The sequence below is a fragment of the Pristis pectinata genome, chromosome 22 (assembly GCF_009764475.1).
Source record: "Pristis pectinata isolate sPriPec2 chromosome 22, sPriPec2.1.pri, whole genome shotgun sequence".
NCBI lineage: Eukaryota > Metazoa > Chordata > Chondrichthyes > Rhinopristiformes > Pristidae > Pristis > Pristis pectinata.
This window is the reverse complement of record NC_067426.1, coordinates 16,982,946-16,992,454: the sequence shown is the minus strand read 5'-3', so window position 1 is coordinate 16,992,454 and position 9,509 is coordinate 16,982,946.

Below are 9,509 nucleotides of genomic sequence, written 5' to 3'. Positions count from 1 at the left end.
GCAGTGTCTGCAGTACATTCCGTGCTGACCATTGTCAGATGGACTTGTAGTCAAAGGTGTTTACTTCGAAGAACTCTTCCACAAAGAACAGGTGGTGTGGCAACATACAGCTGACCGGGACATTGCGCAGTAGAGGGGCCAGGTCTATCTTCCACAGCACCAGGGACAGGTAGAACCTCAGCATGTAGTGACACTTGTACAGGGAGGTTTTGACTTGTGTGCCTCCGCTGCCTGGCAACGTCACCCCTCTTATGTCCTCATGCTTCCTGATGGATTCGGCAAAGGGCTCTATGCAACACACAAACAAGACAGGAAGAGTGGACAACTCTGCCCGACTCCAAACTTGATGGGGAAATTATATCTCCCACCCATTGATGTGGACTGATTTGGATATCTGTGTAGAGCAGTTGGATCCAATTTCTGATTCCCTCCCTGAAACCCATGTCCAGCATGTAGTTCAAGTTCAAGTTACTTTATTGTCATTCATCCATGCTATAAAAACACATGGCGGAATGAAATGTCGTTTCCCCCAGACTCACACAACAGAGGACATACATAAAACAGAAGACATACAATAAACACAAACAAAAAACGAAAGATCAAAAAAATAGTGCAAGTACAAATAGTGCAAAAAACGGTATATACAAAATACAAATTTAGTGCAGAGTTAGTGCAAACCCGAGCTGGACAAGAGAATTACAAGCTCAGTGTGTTGTACCCATTGTATAAACATGTTCAGCAGCAGCCAAAGTTTTTATATGCCGTTGTGCACACCAGAGCTTTTGACGTGGCATTTGTCTACCAGGGTATTCAGGAGCCTGACAGCCTGGGGGATAAAACTGTTGTGCAATCTAGTAGTTCTGGCCCGGATGCTCTGGTACCATTTGCCAGATGACAGTGAGACAAATAGATCGTGGGAGGGATGAGAAGGGTTGTCTATAATTCTATAAACCTTATGTGTGTTCGTGTATTGTAAATATCCGAGATGGAGGGAAGAGGTACTCCAATGATCTTTTTCGCAGTACTCGCAATTCTCTGCAAAGACTTATGGTCAGAGATGTTACAGTTACCGTATCAGGCGGAGATGCAGCTGGTCAGGACACTCTCAATGGTACCCCTGTAGAATGTAATGAGGGTGGGGGAGGGCAGGCTTGATCTTTTCAGCTGCCATAAAAAGTGGAAACGCTGCTGTGCCTTCTTGGCAAGGGAAAAGATGTTAGTTGACCAGGACAAGTCATCTGCTCTATGTATTCCCAAGAACTTATAAAAGCTGACTCTCTGTACAATGATGCCATTGATGCACAGGGGTAAGTGGTCAGCCTGAGCCTTTCTAAAATCCACAATCACCTCTCTGGTTTTGTCCACGTTCAAGCAGAGATTGTTGACTGAGCACCAATCCACCAGCCTTGCAATCTCCTCTCTGTAAGCTGTTTCATTATTCCTGCTGATGAAGCCCACCACTGTTGTATCATCAGCAAACTTGATGATATGGTTGGAGCTTGAGTTGGCAGAACAGTCATGGGTCAGCAGTGTGAACGGCAGTGGACTGAGAACGCAGACCTGGGGGGCTCCAGTGCTCAGCCTGGTGATTTTTGAGATGGTATTTCCAATATGAACTGACTGTGGCCTTTCAGAGAAAAAGTCCAGAATCCAATTGCAGGTGGAGCTGCTAAGGCCCAGTAGGTGTAGCTTCCTTATGAGGAAGCTCATTTCTTATGTACGTGTGTGATATCCTGTCGAAGGCCTTCTCCTGGTCCAAGCTGACCAGGCAAGCACCCACCCCTCTGTCCTGCACGTAGGCAATAGTATCCCTGAGCAGCACAAGGCTTTCAGAGATTTTCCTGCCAGGTACAGCACAGGTTTGGTCTGGATGGATCACCTATCCCAGAGCAGACTTGACCCAGTTGGCGATGGCCTTAGACAGGATCTTATTGTCCATGTTCAACAGTGAAATGAGTCTTCAGTTCCTGATGTCCTCCTTCTCCCCCTTCTGCTTGTCAATGAGGGTAATGATGCCCTTCCTCATGGAGTCTGACATTCTGCCAGCCAGAAGCACAATGCACTTCTAGCAGGTCCCCCAGAGCAGAGTACAACCCTGCCAGTAAGCTGTCACTTCCAGGAGTTTTATTCATGCCAAGGGAACAGATGGAGCCAGTCAGCTCCTCCAGGGACAGTGGCTGATCCAGACCCTCCTGCTCGCTGTCATCTAGCACCTCTGTGATAGAGGACAGGAAGTTTTAGGAGGCTGTGCTGTCTGTGGTCTTACTGCCAATACAGACTGGCATAGAATAATCTGCAGATCCTCTGTCTATCTGCAAGGATGTTACTGAGCCATCCTCTTCCTTAAGGCTGTGGATCACAGGGCTCCCCCTGTGAACCTTTCAGAAGAAGCACTGTGAGCACATCTCATCCTGCTCCACAAAGCAGACTCTGGATCTGAAGATGATCTTTGAGGATTCGGAGGCAAAGAACGCAGCTTACTGGCTCTTCACCTCTCAGAGTTCCTCTCCCCCCTCCACATATATGTTGGATGTGCTCTCCATCCACCCCCTCAACTGCAGAAGGATAAGTTGCTGCAAGTCTGTCTGGAGTTGGTGAGCTTCCCTCTGACTCTGTCTAGCTTTCTGAACACCTTAGAGGACTCCTGGGGTCCCCAAGACTGGTACTTTATTACATTGGAAAATCAACGTATTTCACAAAATGGAACACATTAAAGGTAGAGTGACTAATAACCTGTGGCTAGTGTAGTGGTTAGCGTAATGCTATTACAGTGCCAGCGACCTGGGTTCAATTCCAGCCGCTGTCTATAAGGAGTTTGTATGTTCTCCCCGTGTCCGCATGGGTTTCCTCCGGGTGCTCCGGTTTCTCCAACATTCTAAAAACTTACGGGTTAGGAAGTTGTGGGCATGCTATGTTGGTGCTGGAAGCGCGGCGACACTTGCGGGCTGCCCCCAGAACACTCCACGCAAAAGATGCATTTCACTGTGTTTCGATGTACATGTGACTAATAAAGATATCTGGTTCCATCTGAAAACATCCCATAAACAGCAGGTAAGGGAGCAGCAAGTTAATCTTCAGCTAAATCATATGGGCCAGAACAAGGGAAGAATTTGATTACCTCCTTTGAATCGTCCAATAGGATTGTCAACACCCATCAAAATGGGCAGGCAAAACCAGCACTAATGTCTAATGATCATCCACAGGGTTTTACTTTCTTTTCTGCAGAAAACTTGGCTTCCACAACATCAACAATTTCTTTTACCTAGTACCTTACGCATAGCAAAATATTCCAAGGTGCTTAAAAAGGAGCACTGACAACCAAAACTGACGCTGTCCCACATGAAAAGATATTACCGTAGATGATCAAAAACTTGGTTGAAGGGTTGGATTTTAAAGAGCATTTTAAAGGTGGTGCGAGAAGTAACCACAATGCCACGGTGAAAATTGATCCCTAAGGAGCTCAGGTACTCAAAGACAAAAGATGTAAAGGCCCCAATACGCTAAACCGCAATATTTGCTTCAGTTTATATTTTTAGGAAAGAGGTGCACTAATCCCAGTGGTAGCTGAACTGGGTCAAAGTGTTTTCTTGATTTTGAGTTTTGTCCAGTTCAAATTCCATGCCCATTTTAAACATAGTCCTCTTAGTATTTTTTATTTCAAGACTGAACGAATTCTATGTTAAGCATTTGATCTATGTGAAGAGTTGATAAAATAATAAGTGGATTTAAATATGAAGCTGGGTTGTAAGAATTAAAGGTTCGAACACCAGTGAAGTCTAAATCTTTGATCAACATACCAAAGTTTAATTCAGGTGATATTTTTCCCACGAAAAGGATGAATAGAGGAATCTAGTGAAAGGTAATTTAAGTCTTTTCATCTGCTGTGTAATTTTGAATGACAGCAGTAAATTGATATTCTGCAAAGCCGAGCATTGCAATCAAAGCAAACAGAAGGATTGTTGACCATTCTAACTTTGTTCATTGGGAATGCACCAGCCTTGATCTCATTAATTGATGTCTGCTTCAAAAACAAACAGAATTTTGAGAATAGGAGAAAAGAATATATTTTGGGAGTTAACCAATCAAAATTTAACAAGTGTCAATTAATATGCCAGAAGGCAAATATTATAGAACATAAGATCGGAACAAAAACAGATAAATTAGATCTGCAAATCTGTTCTACCAGTCAGTTTGGTCACACATTGAACAAATTCCATTTCAAATTTCCACCTCACCCCGCCCCCATTTCTTTTCCTTAACAAAATTCAATCAATCTCAAATTTAAAATTAACCATTAACCTAGATCCATTTGCCGTTTGCACAAGAGTGTTCCAAATTTCTACACCCTGTGTGTGTAAGGATTATCTGACAATAGTGTTGAAAGGTCTGGCTTTAATGTTTAGACTATGCCCCTATTCCATATCACTCCAACCAGAGGAAATAGCTTCTCTCTACTCAGTTTTATTAGTTTGCAGTCTGGCTTGCAATAAAACACTAACAGTGAGGACACATGAGAAGGTCACCAACTTTCACAACCCTTTGCATCTAAACTTACTTAATTATGTGTGTTTGCTGAGTGCATTGTGTACAAAGTAAGTTCTTTTTGTAACACCATGTATAAATAACTGCATCTCATAACTCTTAAAATTTATCATGGCTACTGATTGAAAAAAACTGCTACATTGCCAGTAGTAACAGATAGTGTTCAACCTTTCAAAATAAATTGAAAAAATTCTTCAACTGGGTCACTGAAATGATTATTAGCCATTCTCTGTAGATCACTTCTTCTCCGATAAGTAAAATTGTTTACTGAATATGTGATATCAATTAAACCAATGAACAAACAGAATAGACACTACCTCACTCACTGATCACAGATATGAAGGTATTTTTCTTCACACAATGAGAGATTATTGCATGAATCCACCTTCAGATTAAGAAATGCAAGTAAAGGCACAAAATTATTTTGGAAACAATTGGATTCTGCAGTGAGAGGGTGGAGAAGCTATAGTGTTGCTGGATGAATGAATTAAAATGATACAAATAGCCTGTCCCTCCCATAACTTTCATGTGATTGGGGCACACTGTATCAAATCAAGAAACTTACCCAACTATCCCCAGGTATGATTCTGAAATGTCAATTTATCAGCACCCCTTTTTTCCAATGAGAAGCCCAAGAATCCTGTGCCCTTTCAGGGAAACCGATCTGCTTCTTGTTACATTATGAATTAAGATATGACCCATACTCAAATGCTTAGAATTTAAACAGCAACAAGATCATGGATTATGGAAGGGTGATCATGTTTGATAAACCTAGTTTTTAAAAAGGTAATTGACAAAGTAGATGAGGGTAGTTTGCTACAATAAACAAAACCTGGATGGAAGTCAGCACACAAAAGACCAATCCAAATTTTAAAGCGTGTTCTCCCAACTGGCATCATGAGTAAATAAATACATCACCTGTTTATACCAAAGCTACCAGGTTAAATCCATGGTCCCTGCTGATTTCACACATTGCATGGGCAGAATTTGGGATGATAGTTTGGATGCAGTTGACATGGTGTAGATGACATAATGCGCAGCAGTTAGCACTGCTGCCTTACAGCTCTAGGGTTCAATCAAAACCTCGGTTGCTCTCTGTGGAGTTTGCATGTTCTCCCTTTGACACCATTTCCCCTGGAACCTCTGGTTTCCTCCCAAATCCCAAAGGTATGTTGGTAGATTGATTAACTACTGTAAATTACAGCTAAAGTAGGGAAGTGGCAGAAGAATCCAAATCATTGATGGGTTTGTGCAAGGAAATGCTTCAAGATACGGAGGAACAAGGGAATGGGACTGATGGGATTACTCTGCAGTGAGCTGCCATCATCTTCATGGGCTAAATGGCCTCCTTTTTTGCTGCAATAGGCAAGTTTCAGGCCAGACACAGGTGGGTCAGGAAGGAGAAAACTGACCAGGGATCCCACAAGTGGTTGCTTCCCAGATACCCCTTCCTGAACCTATACATCTCTGATGGATATTATGTGATTGTACACTCAGATAATCTACTGACCTTCACTGTTCAGAGTTGCAAGAGGAACAGCTACTTAAGTGTGTATGGTACCAAATTCCATTTCTCTCTAAAGAATCATCTCCAGCACCAATTGCATCCAAACTTAAAACATAGCCCCATTTTACATGAACTATACCCAAAAGCAAGCTGCCTGCACTTGAACACAAAATGTAACTGTTTGTGAATCATTCTCCACCTCAATGTGAAGTATGCTCCAGCAAGCATCAGTGCCATCAAGAAAGGGAAAGAGAAAATGTAAATAACTATGTACTAAAATTAAATAAAACCCACAGTACAATTTAAGCAAAGATGACTAAATGTTTATAAGGAGCTTTTTAAAAAAAGCAAAACAATGATGAGCTTCAAATTCTGTTTAAATTCATTTCAGGTACTGCTTGGGAGCAGCTGTGGAGGCAAAAAGTGCACGTCGACATTTTGGGTTGAGGCATTGTAAGCACCGAATGCAGTAGAACCTGTCTCACCCTAAAAGACCATTTACATCCCTGGATGTTGATGATGGGGAAGGTGAAGGGAAAGGTGTTACACCTCCTTTGGTCGGTAGGTGATGGGTAGAGCCAGACAGGGAGGGAATGATTGGCAGATGGAACCATGTCGGGGGGAAGAGGATGGGAGGGATGAACAAAGGGAGAAGAAAACTAGGTGGACAGGTGAGTAGGTGTGGGAGGAGAACACTGGGGGTGTGGGCCACCTGAAATTGGAAAATTCATACCATTGTGTTGTAAGCTACCCAAGCGGGATAACGAGATGCTGTTCTTCGATTTTGCACGGCTTCTTCATAGCAATGAAGAAGGCAGGTTGAGGTGGGAATGGGAAGGAGAGTTAAAATGACATCAACCAGAAGCTCAAGACAGAGCACAGGTGCTCTGCAAAACAGTTAACTAGTCTAGGCTTAGTTTCACGAATGTAGAGGAGGGCACATTGCGAGCACCAAATGCAGTAGAACTTCTGCATCCATTTACATCTCTGGATGTTGATAATGGGGAAGGTGAAGAGAAAGGTGTTACACCTCCTTTGGTTGCGGGGAAGTGCCAGGGGATGGAATGGGAGATGGGTGAGTGGACCAAGGTGTTCTGAAGAGAGGAGCCCCTGTAGAAAGCAGAAGTGGGGGGGGGGGGTGCAGAAAGAGGGGAAGATGTGATTGGTGGTGGAATCACATGGGAACTGGTGGAAGTGGCAGAGGATGATGTTTTGGATGCAGAGATTGCTGGGTTGAGAGGTGGGGACTTATGGAACTCTGTTGCTGTCGTCGATGCAGTGGAGATAGAGCTGGTGGAGAATGGGTGGTGCTAGAATAGGCTTGGAGCAAGGGCTGTTCCACATAGCCCACAAAAAGACAAGCATAACTAGGACCCTGGACTACATCTTTGATCTGGAGAAAGGAGGAGGAATGGAAAGAGAAGTTGTTGAGAAGTTGAATACTGCTGTATGCTAGCAATCTTACCGGGACCCTTTCAGTCAAGATGCAGTGTTTCGACCTGAAACATCAAGTTATTCCTTTTTCCTCCACAAACACTGCTTGACCTGATGAGTTCTTCCAGCGTTCTGTTTTTGTTCTAGATTCTTTCTCTTTTGTCTTCATGTCCTGCTTGGATGTACTACAGGATGGATATAACTGCAAGAATAAAATATGTCAAACAAAGTCACTGGAGGATAACAATGACTGGTCTGGTACGGTTTATACTGCTTGAAACTAGACCTAAAGTAACATCATTGGGTTCTGTGGGGTTTACAACTAAGAATACCAATTAATGGCATTGGTATATCATATTATTTTTAAATGTGCACACAGACACCTGGATGATCATTGCACTGAGAATACAGGAGTTGTTTGTCAGTTTGAGGTCAGGTGTAGAAAGATGTCATGTTCACCCTGACCTACAGTTGCCAATACAGGCAAACTGTTTGAAATTTGCCTGGCTTTTAAGACAGCGAGCTTTGAGTTCAGAGATTAACAGCAAATATTTACCTTTCAACCACAATTACCAAAGATGAGCTAGCCAACTGAATGCAGAGGTAAAATCAGGACTCGTGCTAAATCTCCTGAAGCTTAATTCCTACCAGGCCAACTAAGTAAAGATAAAAAGCTAGTTTGAAGTCTCAGAAGGTCTGGTGGGTTTCTTTCACACACCTCCCCTCTTTTTAAAGATAGTTGACAGACTGGATTCGTAAAAGAGCAAATTCATCTTCTGGGCAAGAACCAAGTGAGGGTAGTGTTGAATCAAAATGACCAGAAGATCACAGGTCAAACTCCTGGGCTTTGCTATCCAGACCTCAGTTAATGAATAGTCTGCTTATATTCATGGGAATGATAAAAAAAAATCAAATCATAGAGCAAAAGTTCCTGTCCACCATTTCTCTCTATAGGACGTCCTTGGGTTACAAAGCCTGACTTATGGACACCCTCTACACATGAATGAGCTCCTATAATATTATTAAATTCAAAGGTTCAATGTACATACATACATTCATTCCTACTAGTTTCCTCTCTCCACTTTTAGTAATTGTTCTTTATGATCAGTCTTATGTGCTTTTGATGCAATTCACTTCAATACTACGAAGGTGTGGTTACCATACAGAGTGTGTATTTTCCGACTTATGGACAAAATCGACTTATGGATGTCTGTAAAAATGGACGGCCTGTATTTTAAAATAAGTCACCCATTTACAACAGACAAAGCCAAATTATTTCTTTCAGAGGATTGTAAGCCTTTGTAACTCTTCCTCAAAGGAAAGCAGAAGCGGGTCTTTGAATATCTTTAAGGCAGAAGTAGATAGATTTTTGGCGAGCAAGGGGGGGTAACAAAAAAAATCACCGTAGGCAGACAGTGAAGTGTTGTTGAGATTACGAACAAATCAGCTATCATATTAAATGGCAGAGCAAGTTTGAGGGGTTGGGTGGTCTACCTCTGCCTGTAATTTGTATGTTTGTGTATCCCTCCCACCATCAGTGTTGCCAGCCTGCATCACTGGAACATGGACCAACTCCAACCCTGTTGAACTCATCCAGTGCCAAAGCCCTAATGCATGCTGTTACATACACCTCCAATTTTAACTATTCCAGTGCTCTCTACGCAAACTGACACCTCCAATGAAATTAAGTTAAGAAGAAAAAAACTGCTTCTTGTTTCAGGGTAGAAAGTCTACTCCAATGTTTCTTCACAGGGATCAAAAGGACACCTGTTCCACCTGACCAACAAGGAAACCACTTCTGGCATCCAATGGAGTTCCTGGCAACAATGGCCACAACTGTTTCCCTGCTCAAGTAAAAATGGCAGTCAGGTCATTGGAGCCCATCTGCATCTTCCTAAAAAGACCCCTCCAGCATCTGGTGGCTGTCTCTGCCATCCGAGCATTAAAATTGTAAGGAAGTCCCAACTGCAATAACCAACTTTGATTTCAAGTGATATATATACCTTATAACAACAAGTTACATGCT